At 42.7% G+C, this 18,794-nt stretch overlaps 1 protein-coding gene across 1 annotated transcript in view; it reads left to right on the top strand.

Annotated features, from left to right (window-relative positions):
• The window catches only part of neo1a (neogenin 1a), a 157,422-nt gene that overhangs the window by 31,270 nt on the left and 107,358 nt on the right, over positions 1–18,794 (top strand).

Below are 18,794 nucleotides of genomic sequence, written 5' to 3'. Positions count from 1 at the left end.
AAAGGCCTCTGCACTGACATATAGAAAGCCCTCTTTGTTTTGTTTTTTTTTTCTAGCTTATACACCCTGACAGTGTCAGTTGTGTGGATTCAAAAGTTAACTAATCTCCCAGACAATGGCTGTAAATGGTGTGACAGGGCCTTCCTGCTTTCAGTGTCGCCCATCATCCTGCATTCGTAGAAACTGGCATCTCTGTGCCTTGGGACCAACTGCAGTGGCAGACGGTGCATTCAAGGGATGGACTGTAGCATGCTGTTTCTACCATAATCTTGTAAAGGACTCCAAAATACCCCCTACCAGCTTAGCAGATATGCGCCATAATTTTGCATCCAAAGCAGTGAACAGCTTGTCTGATAGCTTGACTACAGTATCAGAGGATCTGATTAAAAGTTTATAATTGCACCCTCTGAAGAAACACTTGATAATGTGAGAACGGTCACGTATTTCCTTTGCCGTTCTGATCGTGGTTTTTGTGCGCGTTATTTTCTTAATATTGCACACCAAATTAGAAATTTAGCAGACACACTTCAAATACTTTAAAGAATTCTTTTGTGGTTACAAAGGAATTTTTCAAAGCTGGGTTAGTCTATCATTTTCTACTCAGTCCAAGTCTCACAAGTGCCTCAAGAAATTCATGTTCTCCTTTCCTATTAAGGCTGCCTTTCCATATTGACCTTAATATCATTCAGATTTATTCACAGAAGATGTCACGGGATACATGTAATAGAGGAAATTGTTGAAACCACACTGGAGTGTCCAAGGAAATTGAAAATCTTCAGTGTCAGTTCATTGTGCAACCGTAAATTGTCGAAACATAAACCTGCACCATATAGCTATTTGTTATTCATTTGATGAAGGGCAGTGCACAGGGACCCAGGGGGGAAATGTTACATACAGGTCTGGACATTTGTCTTGATATGAGCCAGAGTGAATGTCAAGATGTTTTTTGGTTCCACAGAGCTAATCTAAATGAGATCTTCAGTATATTTCTGTTTATTGCTGCTCATTTACAGTCATGACTGTTTTTTTTTTCTTTTTTCTTTCAGTATACTTGGACGTGTGCATGCACAGACTCTCAGTTGGTCATTGTGTTTTTGCTGCTGAAAGATTTTGTGTTTTAATTAATGAAGACGATTAAAATCTAGTTGCGTGGGCGAAGGCATGAAATGAGCAGTGGACGATCCATACCAGCTGAACCCACAATAACCTTTTGAGAGTGTAGCGGTGGCTCCCGTGTTTATATTCTGCCTTATCCTGTTACGTTTACATGTGCTTTTTGCATTTAAAGTCATCGCGCATGTCTACATGCTTTGGCTTGTTGCATGTTTGTGAAGTGAAAAGTGAAAGAGACTCGAAGACTGGGAAAGAGTTGCTCAGTCTCTATTCCAACCACCTCCCTCCAATTTATAGCTCTTGGAGGGAGATCTGTCTGACAAGAGGCTTGTAATTAAAGTTGAGGGGGAAAAAAAAGCCATGTCCAAATGCTCGACAGAGTTTTTTTTTTCCCCTTTCTGCCCTTTTTTTTTTTTTTTTTTTTTGAAGACTTGAGGGAAGAAAAAGCTTTTCCATCTTCTTATTGAATTCCTTCTACCCCCATTGAACGTCACTCCTACAACCTGAAACTTTACCTCCAGGGACCATTGTCAGTGTATAATATATCACAGTGAACTAAAAGTTATTACTTTCTGGCAACACTTTGTTTACCCAAAGAAAAATACAGTTTTACTGCATTACCAACTGCAACCTTAAACATCACGCGCTGTTACGTTGGCAATTTTACGACTTACTGTTTTGGCCACATGCCATTACACATTATAGACCGGCATTGACCCTGTTGATTGATCTGAAAATATAGTCAGACTGCCTTTTATGTTGAAATTTGACAGCTAATCAATACAATTCTGTATTAAAAACCCCGCGGCTCCTGAGCTACAGCTTTCAGGTCTTTGGGTTCAAGAATAAATCAATGATAAATTCCTTAGACACCCATTTATGTTTATCTGAATTTTTTTTGAGTTTGTTTATTTGCCCTGATTTACACATGTAAGCATTTTTGTACACTTTAAAACGCCGTATTTGCACTTCGAAATATTATATTGTGCTTAAAGTATAAATGCAAAATGCATGTTGTAAAATTTTATCCAGAATTTTTGTGGGGGTATTTGCAGATTTGGTCATCATCTAACTCAGTCATCAGCTAAATTTTATTAGCTTAACAAAATCTTAAAAAGCACCTGTAGTGCCAATATCCAGCTGTTAGAGTAGCTTTGCATGATGCCCAGTTCAAAATAATCCTTATGTTTCTTATTGCTGTGGAAACCAAAGTAGCCGTGCCCTCAGTGAACCTACACGATCACATGAAGGTCTGCATCATTTACTGTGCCTCTGCTATGCTAATTTTATTAATCCTCGTTACTGTCTTGCACCACAAATTTTTAGCAAAAATGCAGAAAAGTGTTGCATTATTTATCTAAATAATTCAATCATATTCAGTCATAATTGATGTTTTCTACTAAATAGTAGAATAGCTGGAATATGTTAATGGGTTAATTAGTGACCTTTTCCTATTACCATCCCTTCATCCCCCGTGGCTTTTTTTTTTTACTGACTGACATTGTCACAAAGGAACAAAGAGTATTGAATATACTTTTCACAGAGTTCTTTCTACAGTGTGATGAATCAAAGGATGCGGTAGGACGCCTTTGGGAGCGTAAAGGGCTGCCCAGGAAACCGTTAGCAGCGCAATTTTGGGCGCGGGTGGGGGGGCGACAAAGAAAACCAGTTGCAGAAATTTCAGTGTGGCACTATTGTTAAAACTCAGGGATTTAGATTTGTGATTACTTAAAGAAATTAAAAGCTTGTGTTTAGTCCTTTTATATTTCAAAGATATTGTTTTCACTGTGGACTTGTTTTTTTTCTAATTCTGACCTGAGTGCAGGTATTCAAGTTGAGACTGAAGGTCTTTGCTGTGCAGCACTGATGGATATGAAATGGTTAAAAGCTGCTTATGGAGTGAGTATTTAGTTTGCCATGGTGGACCTGCACAGCCAGTCGACTGAAACAGGACTAGCCCAGCGCCTGAGCTGATCTGGCCGGCTGCCAGGAGCGCCCCATGCTGCAGACAATACCCACCTGTGTTAGGAGAGGGAGGGGGTTGGAGGGAGAGTGTGTTGGTGTGGGAGTGAAATTGCACACACACACACACACACACACACACACACACACACACACACACACACGAGTTTTTTGCTTTCAAACAGACAGAGTATCCCCTCCCCTTCCTGTTCTCTAGCTCTCCAAATGTCTATCAACAGGCTCCAGCTCTGGTTTTGGCTCACTGTGTTGGATGCTGACGTTTGAAAGCAAACTCGGAGATGAAAATCAAAAACCGGGTTTTGAAATGACGAGAACATACAAATGGGCAGAGGGGTCTATTGGTTGCTTGTGGTTGTGTGTTCAAAGGACACCCCCTTCACCAGTGCCAGACACCCCCAGTTGGATCCCGGCAACCCCTCCACAAACGTGCCCGAGGCTAGAAGGTTGAGGGGAAGGAGGGGAGGGAGGTGAGGGGTTCCCTAGGGGTCTTTACTCTCTGGTTACTGCAAAGAGGCTGCCACTGCCAGAGGGTTGCCATGGCAATGCTATTTGATTCCTACAACAATGCCAGAGCACCACTTCTCCCCCATCCTCCCCCTGCTTCTCATCTGAGCACACACACACACACACACACACACGGGCGGCCTGTGTGATTGGGCGATTACGTTGGGGATCATGACACAGTCGCCACTTTGGAGACTGACAATGCCCACGCGGATTAAAAGTTGATTCTTTTGACAATAAATTGCTGCCTGCAAATTAATTTAAATCTCATAATTAGCATTGTTACAAATCTGGATTATCATATTGGAAACGATCTGATAACATTATCAACAAAAAAAAAAAAAAAAATGCAGGCAGATCTCAGCCTGGCTAAATACTGGCTGTTCCAGAAAGAAGTTTGTTGATCAGAAGTGCACCAACCAATTTTTTTTCCATCACTGAATGAAATTTAATGAGCCAGAGAAAACTGAGACCGTGCACAGATTCTCAAGTCTGATTACAGACAAAAAAGGGGGGGGTGACTGTGATTGGTGAACAAGCATCTTTTTTACAGTGTTTAATGCATGTAAATGTGACATCTGACTGGAGCTGACCGCAGCTAATGCACTCCAAAATCTTGTACTTGTCACATTTATCGCATAGCAATGGGACAGTTCCCCAGGCACTTTTTTAGCTAAATTAGAGCCATAAAATAAACATTACAATGTGTTTATGGGCATCTGGCTAAATAATAATATCATAAATAATTAAATCTGCTGTAAAATTGTTTCAGATAAATACTCCTGTCTCCTAGTATTATTAAATGTTGGTTGTTTCAGGTAAAACAGAAGGGATAGTTTTAGCAACTGTATTGTGACGCTGTTGTGTAAAGCCAGTCGCCTGTTTCTACACCAACCCCTCAAACGGTAATAACACATAGTAACATATTAGCTTACATGAGATCAGCAAGAGAGAGAGAGAGAGAGAGGGAGCTTCCTTCTGTGTCTGTTATGCCAGACTCTGACAGTCATTCAGCTACAATATAAATCTTTATTGGTGTATGGTGCAGCTTGGAGAAAGATGCCAGGGCAAGAAGTCTATATTTTCAGGAAGGCTGTAATGTGTCTCACAGTAAAGAACATTGAGGAAAAACAGAGTCTGTTGCTTGATGGTCTTAGACAGCATATTTATGTGGTTTAGAGCAATAATTCTTTACCATAAGTGTGCATTTTCTGGTAGTTTATGCCGGTGTGTAGCTGTACTTTACATGCTTTGCTGTTGGGGGTGGGCATGCTAGGGCTACTATGGGATTAACAGTGCTGGACCCGAGCCCTCTGTAATAGTGTTCCTCGCAGACAAGCACACAACAGTCGACTCATCCTATTTTTTCAGCATTTTGTAGTTTCACAGGTATATTCTGTTTCTAAATGGCTGATAAAGCATTGTTTTCCATGTCTAAATCCCTACCAGGTGTCCAAATTGATTTACGTGACATGTCTACTAACTACTTGAATCAAGTCTTTTAGATGCTCGTCCCTCTTGTGAGCTGATGAAACATAATTGCAAGTGGTAATTTGGTCTTGGAAAATGGGATGAACCACTAATTTGAAAAAAATAAAAAAAATAATGCCGCTGTAAAAATCAATAGGAAAACCCTTAGCATGCGAAACAGAAAGCACTGCTGCCATATGCCAATAACACATCCTACGGTGTGCCCAGTGCCCAGCACCAGGGTGCAGGCAGGAAATGCCATATTGGCCTCCCAGTACAGTGAGATCATTGGCTGAGCCCCCAGGGTGTGGACACATGGTCCCAGACTGTCTCATTCTCTTGTCTCTGTCCTTTGTCCCCCTGCTGACATGACAAGCTGTATGCTTCTAAGAGCTCGTTTAAGCCTTTTCATCAAGGCTTTCACCTTTTGACGGGCTTTTCTTGTCCGAGTACAAAGATAAATGCTGGAAGGGTAAGGGTGAGATGATGTCAGACATGAATATAGGGACACCTGTGGGCAATTTGGACATTAAAAATAACCAAAGGCTAGAAAAGAGGGTGATTTTCTTAATCGCCGCCAACTGAAAGGACAGCGTGTCGCTTCTTAGTGTATGTTCAAATTGAAGGCAAACAGCATTACCTATATCTTGTCTATAGCTAGATGGCCCTCAGCGGCCAAGCAGGGTCCCGCTAATATGATTAAGACGGATTATGGCGTTGTCTGCACATCAAAAGAGCCAAGACCAATTATCACCCCTGCCTTTCAGCATGACAGCCGCTGCTGCTCCCTTCCCGCAAATGTAGAAAGGAGAAAACAGAACCCGGGCTCTTGTAACACTCCAGAAGCCTCACGCTAATGGATGGATTCATCATTCATTCAGGCCTTTCATGTACAGTATTAGGCAGTGATGGTGCACAGTTGCCAGTGCTTTGGCTAGACCTTAAAATAGATTGAGCGTCAGAGCCTATTATCCCAGTCCCAGAGGCATGTACAAACAGGTTCATATGACAGAAAATGTGTTCGAAGGGAGTCAAAGAGTGGGAAACTGAAAACAAGCTTTTCATGCCTTCAGGTGTTTGTGAATGTTTGTGTTTTTATTTTAGCAGGTTTTTAATTATTTGTGCATGTTTTTGTAACAGGTTTTGCGTGCAGCGGAACAGAGACGACAGCTTTGCTTCGTTTTGCTTAGGTGCCCATTACCATAATCCCCCATCAGGACGGGTCTTCCATTACCCCTTTGTGCTGTCTGTGGTCATGACAGGAAATCAAATGGATGTGGATAAAAGTAGTCCCCGTGCCTCCACCCTCCACAGCTTTACAACACTTGCACACAACACACACGCTGCTCTGCTAAATTACTCTCATAGTTTCACTTTTCTCTAACGTGCCAGAGCCTAAGTGCTTGAACAAAGGTGCCCCCTGGATCCCCACCACCCATCAAAAGCGGCGCTGGAGTCGACCCAGAGTCGTGTCAGGAGTCAAATGAAGTCATTAAAATCCCCTTTTTTCCAGTGGCCCTTCTTTATGAACGTTTTTGGCTTCGCGGAGAAGGTGACACATTGCTATTGTTGCAGTTTCATGACATGCTTCTAAATAGCAGTATACTCCGTTTCCCTTTGTAAAAATTGTGTGCCTCACTGAAATGCAGATATTTATACGCTATTCATATAAGATATTCATTTCTCCACAGTAATTGTGTCAAGAAAAGCTTGCGGTACTTTTGAAAGTCAATCACTCTTTTAACTTTTTTTGTGTAGCACCTTTTATGGGAAAAGAACAACACTAAGGTTCCTCGGTAAAGGTTTTTCCCAGTGTAACCACTGGAACCTAGATGTTAACAAAGCTGTACTGGGATTCATCACGTGACAGCTTATTCTTTTCCTTGAGCTTGATTTATTTATTTATTTTTTAATTAATTTTTTTTTTTTTTGTCTGAGTAACCAGCAGCACAAAGTGGAGCTGTTACCTGTGTGTGAAGATAATTACGCTCTGTGTTGCGAGCTAATTCCAACGGGCAGACCACTCCTCATATCGCATCACCACAGCCGCTCTCAGCACGTGCACTTCCAGCTTTCCTGCAGTGCTTGTTTTAATCACGGAACCTTTGCGAGCCACATCCTTAAATTTCCAATCCTCTCAGTTGCCCCTCCGCGTGTGGATTTACGCTTTTATTGTGTTCATATTACAGGACACCCATGTATATTAAATGTCTTGGGTGCACAAGTAAATCCACAGTCACCGTGTCAGCGCAGCTGCCATCACTGTGGGCGATTAGCAGGTGAACACTCAATCACAATCCCCACAAGCATGTAAACAAGGTCTGAAGTGGCCTCTACGCACTACATACTACCACCCTGCCTTTTTTTTTTTTTTTGCTAACCTGCAGCCTGTAAGGCCAGCATTAATAATTTAAGCAAACACAGGCATGATAGAGCAGACAGGGGAACGTGTCGGGAAGCTCTCTGGTTGAAGGAGGCTATTAAATATGAAAACTATTTGTGGTGGCTAATATTTTCTCAGAGCTTAGAGTCCTGCATATTGCCTCAGCTGACGATCACGGTAAATTGTTTGATGAGCAACGATTACGTTGGATGTAACTGCATTCGGCGTGTTTGTTACTAATGACTAATCTGCATGACTGAAATAAGTCTTTTCCCAGCAGATGTGTTGTCCTAACCTCTGTCAGCCTTCCATATACTCAGACACACTTACACAGAGCTCATCGGCTGCAGCAGCTACTTGTATATTTATAAATTCATGGGGTTGTGCTGTTTTCTTCATGAAAACACACACACACACACACACACACACACACTTACAGGGCCCCTCGTCTTGTGTTGAGGATTAGATAGGTTCAGGGCCAGAGACTGCCCCTCTGGTTGCAGCTCAGTGTGGTGTTTGGGTGGGTTTGCTGGGGGTGGTGTGCATGAAGCCCTCAGGGGGAAAGACTGCACTGCACACAAATCATTACTGCTCATCAGTTACTGCCACTCAGCCACTTATTTACTCAGCAGCTTTGCTTAACCGAGGCATAGATATGCAGACAGACCCACACTCGCAGAAACGTATCTCGTTATACACCAGGACTGTAAGGGTAAAATCATTGAGAAATGCTGTTGTTTGGAAAGCAATGCAGCAACGTGGTTTGTGAGAGCTGAGTGGGTCAATACCTTTAGCTCAATACACTCAATTCATCATAACTTCAAAGTCTGTTCTCAATTTGAATTTCATAATTGACATTGTGCGCAGTTTGCATTTGACAGAAGACCGTCAAGTGAGCCTCAACATGAGGAAAGTGTTGTTTCAGCGATATACAGGACACTATCCAACATCTAGACTTTGAATTATTTATGACTGCAATACCACGTAAGGTATATGTAGCATATTAAATACATAATCCTCTCATCTTTTATTGATGGTCCTTTGATACCAGCCTCCCTTATAAGCTTGATAAGAGAGCTTAATATGTAGGCCAGTGGGCAGATTTGACTGCCACATTTGAGTCAATAGTGATGAAACTTCACCCAAGCCTAATTGGGAATGCCTTTTTGCTTCCGGACATGAGGACTGGTGGAGCGTAACTCAAACTAGAATGCTCAGGGAGAGATTAAGTCTGCTTACGATGTACTGTAAACACTTGCGCACAAGCTGGTTATGCTCAGTGGTTGACTGTTTACACACACCTTTGCTGACAGATAAGAGGGAATTTCAGCTGCGTTCTGATCAAATCTGCCACGGGACAAGTCTGTGTCAAGTGCTCACGGTCTCCACTTCCTGTGTTTTATTGTGAGAGGTACAGATAGATGCAGGAAGAAAGGCGGGAGGGTGAAGGGGGAGTCTCCCTTTTTTTGATGGGTTAAATCTGTTGCTTTATAGGCAACACAAACACGCATGCATGTTATCATGTCGCACAATGGAGCCGAGAAGCGGTCCGTCGGTGCGCAGGAAATGGGATTCATTTATCTAACCTGATGACGGAGACGCGCCAGCCACTCCACAGATAGGACTCTTTTATGGCTTAAGCAGTGCCAAATTGATTTGGAATTAGATGGTGTAATTGCTGCAGACAAACGAGCCGCCCTTATGGAAACAAGTTCCATCTTTCTGCTGTTTTCAATCAGAAGTATTCAAACGGGCACTAGCATCTGTTACATCTAGTTCAGTGAAGCTCGTTCCTTTGACTTATCTGTGGCAAACCTAATATGTGCATCATCCACATGGATATTTACACTAAAAACCACTCGTAAATGTGCTTGACCTTCAGAACTTCCCTACGACACAGAGTCAGCTTTTTTTTTGGCTCAAGCAACAAAGTAACTGGTTTTTATCTTTTCATGTCGTGTTAACACAAACATTTTTGTCTGCAAATAGAGATTTCACAGGCTCAGGAATAAACGTGCACTGTATAGTGTGTACTGTGACATTGTTGTGGAAGCGACTGGATACTAAGAAATGATAGCCATTGAGATCGAATCACTGTCCTTTTGTGGCTGCTGGTACACAAGGCCTTTTTTCATTCAGCTCTTATCTAAGCCAGACTGATTGAGGCCACGTAACCATAATTCTTTTTGTAAACAAATGAGTGGTTTCCCTCCAGCCCCCCCCACCCCCCGTTTCTGTCTGAGATGTTCACACGAATGCGCTGTGAGTGACATTCACCTTGCTGTGTCCTGCTGACCCCCCCACCCCCCCAAAGTCTTGACTTCCCAACAAAAAAAACCCATTACTCTGTCCTGTTGTCACGTCAGTTTGCTTCTTCCTCACCTGCAATATGATCCACATTAGCATCCGCATCAGCCTGGGAAGCTCCCGCTGTCTGAGCCGACAGGACTGAGAGCAGAGATAAGCTCGCTCTGTAATGAGCGATCAGCCTCTGTTGGGCAGGAAAAAGAAAGAAAGGCCCTTCAGAGCTGCAGTATGGGATAGGTAGCAATGCAGGTCACATGCGTGTATTACTGAGAAACTCGGTCTCCGTGACCAGGAATGCAGTTTTTGTGAGTGTGTGTGGTGATGCGATGCCTTGTTTATGATATTCATGCTATACTTCACCTCCCATTCATGCCACCGGTGCCACATCCTCCAACCTCTTTTGTTGTACTTACACCCTTAGAGACTGGCACGAGCTTCACACTCGGTGGTGCCGCATAAAGGAGAGGAAAGCTGGTTACAGTGGAACAATGGCGCAAACAATAAAGTGTAATGGTTGAACAGAAGCGGGCAAGTGGTATGGAAATGAATGCATGAACAGCTAGTCCCGCTGAATGAAAGAAACAGCAGGTGGTCCCAAAGGAACGAGAGGATCAACAGATAGCTTCATTCTGCCGCCTGACTTTTATACACTCGCCGAGCACCAGTCACTTCCAGATTGCCTGTCTGCTAAAAGGCGTGGAAGAAAGCTATTCGCTTTCAAAAAGTTTGTTTTGGAACACACGACAATTATTGCTCTTGATGCGGTGATTAGAAAATAGAGTCTCCCTTCTCATGCAAATTGAATTCTAGTATACTTCTATTATGTTGTGGGCAATGATGAGAATCATGAGAAGAAAACCCATCTTGTGAGGATTAGACCTCCGAAGTGAAGGGCTTTAAGTGTCTGGGGGTCTTGTTCATGAGTGAGGGGAAGAGTGGAGCGGGAGACTGACAGATGGTTTGGAGCAGCTACTCCTCCACATCTGACCAGGATGCCTCCTGAGTACCTCCTAGGGGAGGTTTTTTGGGCATGTCCTACCAGGAGGAGGCCCCGGGGCAGACCAAGGACATGCTGGAGAGATTATATTCCTCAGCTGGCTTGGGAGCACCTTGATGTCCCCCTGGATGAGCCGGAGGAGAAGTGGCTGGGAAGAGGGAGGTCTAGGGGTCTCGGCTTAAACTGCTGCCCCCATGACCCAGACCCAGATAAGTGTCAGAAAATGAATGGATGGATAAACCTTTGAAAAAGATGACCAGGTAGTTAAGTAGTAAGTATCTGTGCACAGGACTAGCATTACTTGGGGACATCTTGTAATTTGTAATATTTCTAGTTATCTTTGTTCTCAGTCCTTGGCCCATCAGCAATATGTGGCTCAGCAGTTAATTTTTGGAAGGTCATGGTTCAATCCCCAGTACTTTGGGCAAAATACTGAGCCCCAATCCTATGGATTGTGAGTCCATGTGTGATAGAAAGTGCTTATAAAGGCATAGAATAAAGTGAATGTGTAATCTAAAGCACTGTGTAGGTCCCAGTCCATTTACTGTTAATTTATAAAGTAGAAATTCCACTGCAAAATACCTACCATAGTTTGTAAACAGAGAGGGCCTTGAACAGTATTAGTCCCATCTCTCTGAAGTTCTTTGTGTTCTTGGCATCTTTTTTCTGGCTTTTTTGTGTGTGTGTGTGTGTTTGTTTTTTTGGCGGAAGCCTCACAGAGGCTGCATTGGCAGCTATAAATAAAAGTTTGGAAAGCATGTGGGTTGTGAAAAAGATTCCTAGCTGCTGATGACAGATGTCAGTAAATTTGAGGAAAACACAGACTTTGTTTATCCCATGCAAATGTGTCGCCTGAAACTGAGCTTTTTTGGGGGGTGGGGGGGTCAGATTTTCTCTGCATGATGATCCCAGTGTATAGGGCAATAATGTGTGTGCAGTGGTTGAGCTTGGCTGTAGAATGATATCAGCGCTGTCCTAAGTATAGCTGTATTGGCACATGAACTTTTCTACACGTAACTGTACGTGACACTCTCACGTACAGTTACGTACAGAGTTGTGTGAATCGGTCCGACAGGATGTTAGATCGGGTTGTGTAATGTCCCGCACATCTGACAGAATCTCCTGATACCTGCTCGACGTCTTGAAGGGCAACTTTGGACAGTGTTTGGACTTGATTCTCAGGCTGTTGTCTGGAGTGTGAAAATGGTTTCTGATTGCAGGCCAGAAGTGTAAGGTGAAAAAAAAATTGCTACTCTACAAGAGAAAAAAGGTGCTTTCATCATTTAAAAGGGAGCTTTGCTATCTTGTACGCGACAGTAATAATATCTAGGAGACCTTTACGCCTCACACAGCATCTTCATTTTGTAATCTAACTATGCCCCTGGTGCAAACACTTAACCCCTGTAACCGCACTTAACTCCAACGTTATTACAGTACTGTCTTCAGATAGCTTTCCCTCCTGAGTCCCCACTTCTCCAAGCTGCCGTGGATATTTTTTTCCAGAGTTATTTTAAGGGTCTCTTCTAGAGGGGTAGCATCCGGTTTCAAGTAAAATAGTAATTGAGTCTCCCTCCCAGTGTTGGCTTGAAGGCTTTGATCTTTCCCGTACTCCAGTGTTAAATGGATTCCTCCAAATCGCTGTGAACACGCAGCAACTGGCTTCTCTTTTATCAACAGCCCACTAACTGCACCTCTCTGTCAAGCACTTTGAAGCCGGTCTGAAAAGAACAAAAAAGAGGAAAGGATGAGTAGTCCCGCGTATATGTACACTTCTCATATATGTGTGTTCTAAATCGTAAGGATCTTGTTCTACGTTAAAGGCAGAGCGGTGGGATTATTGCACACAAAGAAACTTTGTTTTTGAGTTCTTTTGTCAGGAGAAACTAATGACCATGTCAACCCTAGGATTTATTTTTTCTTGAAGAAAATAATTCTTATCTTTTATCTATATGTGACAATTGGCTAATGTAACAGCCTCAAAGGGAGCTTTGAAAGTGGGGGGACTATGACTCAGCTCTGTTGTAATTAGTAGAATTTGCATGCTGATGCTTATCTCAACAAGAGGAGAAACTGGGCTAGTTTGAAATGTTTTTGTGTCTGGGGCTGGTAATTGGCATCTGACTTATCAGAGGGAAGATTGGCCACACTTGACCACTCAAAGGAGCCACAACCAAACACTGTGATCAAGTGGATTGCTGGATGTGACCTCTGGCAGAGTTGTTCAGTCTGCACTTTCATCTCGGGCTCCTCATACCAACTGCTCTACTTAACTCTTACACGTCAATGTGGGGAAATTGTACTGTAAGCACCCCCTGCCCCCTCTCCTCCTTTTTTTTTTTATTCCTTCCTTTCTGTTGTGATCAAGAAAAAAAAAAGAGCAAATAAATGACACGAGTCAAGGACAAAACAGGCAAAGACTCAGACTTTGAAATCCAATGCTGATAAATTGCCGGGTGTTTGACTGTGCAAGGCATATGGGATTATATTGATTTTCTTCTGTGTGTTTGTGTGAGTGAGTGTGATAGGAAAAAAAAAAAAAAAAAAAAAACAAAAAAAAAAAACCCGGGGGCAAGAAAAGGCAATATTGTGTTTCATTAAAAAAAAAAATCTTTAGGATATCTCATTACAGCCACATGATTTTCTTTAGTATCGGGGTTAGTGGGGACAGGGTGGAGCTAGTGGGTGGCAAGATGAATGTGCTTCCCTGTCTCAGATGACTATCTCATGTTTTGTTGTTCATGGGGAAAGGAGGAACTTGGCCCAATCTGCCCAGTATGTTGACTACTTCCTGGCTACGTTTGCCCACTGCTCGCTGGTTTTACAGCCTCATCAGATAACTTATTGCCGCAAGGCAGAGCAGACTAAAACCTACCAAGATCTGGAAGATATTTCCTCACTTCTTTCTATGTATTATTGTCACTCCAGCTTTATTACTGTACAATGATATCTCACACGAGCTCTTTACACAAATCTTTCTTTGTCGAGCACACAGCAGCGCTCTGTGGTGTTGTCAGATTTTTAAATTACTCAGCTCAACACTTCTGGCTTATTTGAGTGACACTGTGATGGTTTTGCGGGTCTAAAGATGATATGGATTTCTTCTTGTCTTCGACTTTTCAGACTACAATCCAAAGGTTCATACTGAGTGGTGCTATGTGCTGATTCCTGGCAGTGTTTTAAGTGCGCAGTTTGTCTCTGCACCTGTTAGTTTGTTTGAGAGTGCAATTTAAAGGGCATTTTACTTAAAAACAGCAGATAATGGCATCTGCTGCCATGGTGGGATTTTTAGCGGACTTTCTTGAGCAGCCAGAAAAGGTTAGTCCAATTCTCAAATGCAGGCATTAAGTGATGGTTTTAACCTTTAGTCCGGCTGCTCTGTGGGTGTCCATCTAGCCCGAGAAACATGCTCTTTCTTGCCATTTTGCTTTCCAATTACTTCATGCAAGGCTGTGTTTTTTGACGTTCTCTCACGCTGAACACTCGCGCTATCTCAAAACCAGCTCTCAAAGAATGCCCGCCTGAGCTGCTCTCGTCTCAGTGGGCCCATCCTTCATTGTGAGCCCACGGGGAGCTGATAAGAGAGGGAATCAGTACTGGTTAATTATCACTACCAGATGAGGTGAGAGGGTTCCCCATCCCACCGGCCCCTCCTGGGTCTGTCTCCCTCATCACACTCAGCTGTTGAAAGCCCCCCCCCCCCAAGTATTTGTATCTGGTTTTACTGAATGAAATGTACATATCATTTGATAAATAGGTGTCATTTGAACTAAGTTAAATGATGTAGCTGATTGCACAGCCAAGAAAACATTTTGTTTACACGCCAGAGGGATATAAATCTGCACATTTCAGGAACACAGGTTCCAAATGTAATTGTTGCAAAGATCTATGAAAAATTGATGTTACACTAATGACTGCAAAGCTCGAATTAGTCTACATTTAAGGAGTTTTCCCCTACAGACCATTTTTCCTCATCACCACTTGGCAGTCTCATTGAACTGCATGCAGTGGCATATTCACAGGTGATGAAGATTTATAGGACTGATGGATATTTAGTAAAAAAAACAAAAAAAAGTACAGTGTGTGCACCAAAAGCAAAATACTCCCTCAAAACTAAATTCCCAGTAATGGTTTTTGATTTTTTTGGTAAATACACAAACATACATTTTTATAGGCCACAGATGGATATTAAGAGGTTTAGGATTCAGATGTTGGAGCTTACATTAAATCAAATGCTTCTGCAAACAGTTGCCCTTAAAATGCTTCAAGTTTAAATTTTTAAAATTCATCACACCATCAAATAATGAATTAAGTTTCAGACAGTCTAATTCCTTAGAATCATTTAGTCCATATTATCTGCGAAACAACAGGTAACTTTTATCATTAACTTTCAGAATGTAATACTTTTAGCATTACTCAATATAACTTTTTTTTTTTTTTTTTTTTTTTTAGCTTGTACAGTGTCCACTTTCTTCCCGTGGTGCAGAGGCTGGTTTGGGGACTCTGATTAGGGGCTGCATTGGACACGAGCTTGAGCTCCTTGCTACTACACAGGAAGTAGGGCTCAATGTGTGTGTGTTGGGATTAGGAAGTCATTAATGGCTCGTATACTATAGCCTGACACCATTACATTCAATACAGTAAAGAGTGGAAAGACGCATCATGTAGCCTGAATAAAAATCCCTCACTCAGGATCTGCACATTGGCCACGGCTGTTCACATTTGATGTTTTGCACTCAGAGCGTTTGCTAATCCTATTAACCAGTGAATCATTTCACTATGTTCTGTTTTTTCATCTGATTAAAAAGAGACTGACATTTGTTTTAGAATAACATTTTTTTTTTTTGGCAGTTTCCAGTGCAACCAGAGCTGATGTCGTTGCAGTGACCCCGCTTCACTGGTGACCCTGTCATGTTGTCTCTGGGCCTCCAGAGCTTTTAACCATGGCAGCAAGTATACAGAATGACGGAGAACTGTGCGCTGAAGAAATTGGATCCTTTCCTCTTTTAATCTGCCAGTTGAGTTAGAGCCAGCACAGGACAGCCAGTGTGTGCTAGGCGCCCCAGTCATTTTGTCCATCCCTGTATGGCTTGGCCTTAACTCCTCATTTCATCAAGTGCTGTGGGGAATGCTTTGAATACCAGAATCAGTGGGTTGTGGTATCCCTGATCATAGCTACCTCCCTCAGGCTTGTCAGGCATTGAGTACTTGAGTTGTAACACTAACGCTCCTTTACTGTAGTTTGTCATTGTAGCTTTGTCCTCCTGCAGCCAAACTGAACTAGTGTAAATGTGCACACATTAAAAAAAAAAGGTAATACTCTCTGATTATTTTTGTTCAGCTCTAGAAAGCACTAATCTATCTTAATGAACCTCATCCTTCTGTTACTTTTTTACATAAGAGGGTAAGAATCTCCACAAATCCTAATTTCTTTGATTTCATTCAAGTACGTAAAGGAGCTGCTTAAAGTTGCAGTCATGTTCTAATACAATCTACAAGGGGACTTCTGTACCTTTGATTAGAAAAGGACACCTTTTTTTCCTAAATAGATACATACCTCAAATATAGCTTCTTCTCCTGTTACATTACAGACACCTAGACCCGTCACGCTCGGTCTTAGGTTCATGGTTATTTCCCTGAGGTGTTCCTCGGTGACAGATGGGCTTTAGAGCGAAGTTTTGGGAGATGGCTGGATGAAAGACTTTGCACAGAAAGAGACACTGAGTCGAGGTACAAAGACGAAGGAAAAGCGGGGGAGAGTGTGGGAGGGAAGCAGAGACAACCATTTCCATTAGTGTCATTAAAGCAGCCCTGACACTCAGGCTGGAAGAACAAACTGTGGAGATATGGAAATAGCAGAGAGGCAGGAACATGGTGAAGTGCTCAGGTAAATTACAAAAAAGTGCCTTCATCCTGCATCCATCTTTACCTGCACTGAAGGCCTCCATTCACCCTTAATGTGCTACTAATGATTTTCTAGGCTTGCTTTCTTATAAAGGCCTCGCAGCCCAGAGATCCAGCGACTTATTATAAAATGACGTGAAAGCAGTATAATGATAACAAGGAGAATCTATATCGCTGTTTGCCCTTTACAGATGTAATTTCCCAGTGGTTGCAAATCTCTGTGAAGTGTGTTTACTTTTTGATGATGTCCAGGATTTCCTTGTCCCCAAGTCCAGGCCACAGAAGGGCCTCTGTTGTTGAAAATGTGACTGGCTTCACGAGTGGCCTGTTCTGTCTCAAGAGTGGCTCAATAAGGAGAGCAGTCAATATGACTGCTGTCAGAAGGCGGGTCAATGAGGGAGGAGGCTTCCTGCTGAGCCAAGGGTAGAATAGGAGAGAACAGGGGGTCTTTGTGTGGCGAGCAGACCCCGTCCCCGTGCTACTCTTTACTGCCTTCAGTTGGATTTTACGCCTAACATTACGAGGCTGACTTTGTAATCTGCTGCAGAAATTGTAAACCGTATCCGGGTTGGAGCGGAAACAAAAAGCGACCTTTGTCAAAGAATACAAAAGTGAGTTTAATAGATTTTTCTGGACCTTGCAGAGTTGACACAACCTCCTTTTCCCAGTTTTCCAAACTCTGAAGGAAGGCGAGCTCGAAATTGTGGCTTACAGTGTGAGCACATTACCCAAGTTTACACATAGCTCTCACCTTGATGGTAAGCTCCGTAATGCCTGAAAACGTGCTTTTAACACTGGCTGAAGATGGGGGGGGAATCCATCACTGGCTCCACATCTCCATTCTGTCTCTCTCATATCCGAGTGAGGGAGAGAGCAATGCAGCATATCGGGGCACCACCTTAAGCTGGGCTCCCAAACCTTTTATGACTGCGGAGAAAAGTGGATTTGGGACAGAGGTAACAGCCCATGCTTATCAAGCAGACAGCCCCATTTTCTAGGCCCTCGCTCTCCGCTCCCTCATTCTCGCTGGCTGCCCAGTGTGGAGGTTTCTATTTATCAAACACAAACGGGGGTCTCCCACACTGGTGGGCCTGACTAGATTAGACCCCTCACACTGTAATGTGGTTTCTGACCCATCTTCCAGTCTTAAACTCCACAGCTCTGTTGTTAAAAGCCCGCTGTGTTTCAGCGCTATTAAATTCTTGTCTTACAATGCGCGTGCGGCTCCGTTGTTGTTGTAAGAAACATTTAAGGGTGTACTTTGTGTTTCTAAGGAAAATACATAGCTCTCATCTTGCTGTATGAGTGTTATTGATGAATAGACTACAAGACAAAAGAAAACATATACAGGGGAGAGAGAAATCCCTGTCATTGTGGATTCAACTGATCTCCCTTCTTCTCATTATGTTCTGCTTCAGCAAAGTTTGGTTTTTTTTCCTGCACTTTGATGTATGAGAACATGAGTTCTGTTGAGTTTTCTGTCAGTGAACACTTCACAGTGCATCAATACGCCGCAGTTTGTTCTGTATGTGTTCATTAGGACTTTTTTTTTTCCCAGGCTTATAATTCTGAACCTCGTTAGCTGCCAAAAGTAAACTTTTCCATAGCTCCGACATAAAGGTTGAAGCTCGTCTTTGCTGTGCGGTAGTGATGTTTGTGCGTTTTGTCTCCATCACTTGTTGCTGATGGAGATCCTCGCTTCCTGCTGAGATGCTGGCCTTATCCAGCCCTGCTCCGCATTGTCTTCCTCTCTCTTTCACGGGAAAGACGATTCAGGCGAGTTAATCTTTAAATATCAGTGACGGACATGGTTTTCCAGCTTCTCCTTACCTTCCTGGAATTGCTTCAGGTGAACGTTCAGAAGCCTGTATCAATATGAGGACTTTGTTGTCATTCCTAAGGGACCCATTAAATTGGTGAAATATAGATTTTGTTCCCTGTGCTTTCATACATTTTGCCTCATTTTCTATAAATAATCTGAGGGGGTTTGAAAGAAGTTTGAAAGAGATAAATTTGCTTTGAGTGGGTTATTTTTAGTTGTTTTGTAGAGGAGAGGCGCTTATACGCTGGCTACACTTTGCAGCCAGCATTATGTGAAACTTCTTTTATGATTCTTTTTTCTTTTTTTTGAAAGTG

The sequence above is a fragment of the Archocentrus centrarchus genome, chromosome 3 (genome assembly GCF_007364275.1).
Source record: "Archocentrus centrarchus isolate MPI-CPG fArcCen1 chromosome 3, fArcCen1, whole genome shotgun sequence".
NCBI classification, from domain to species: domain Eukaryota; kingdom Metazoa; phylum Chordata; class Actinopteri; order Cichliformes; family Cichlidae; genus Archocentrus; species Archocentrus centrarchus.
This window is presented reverse-complemented; position numbering and strand designations above follow the sequence as displayed.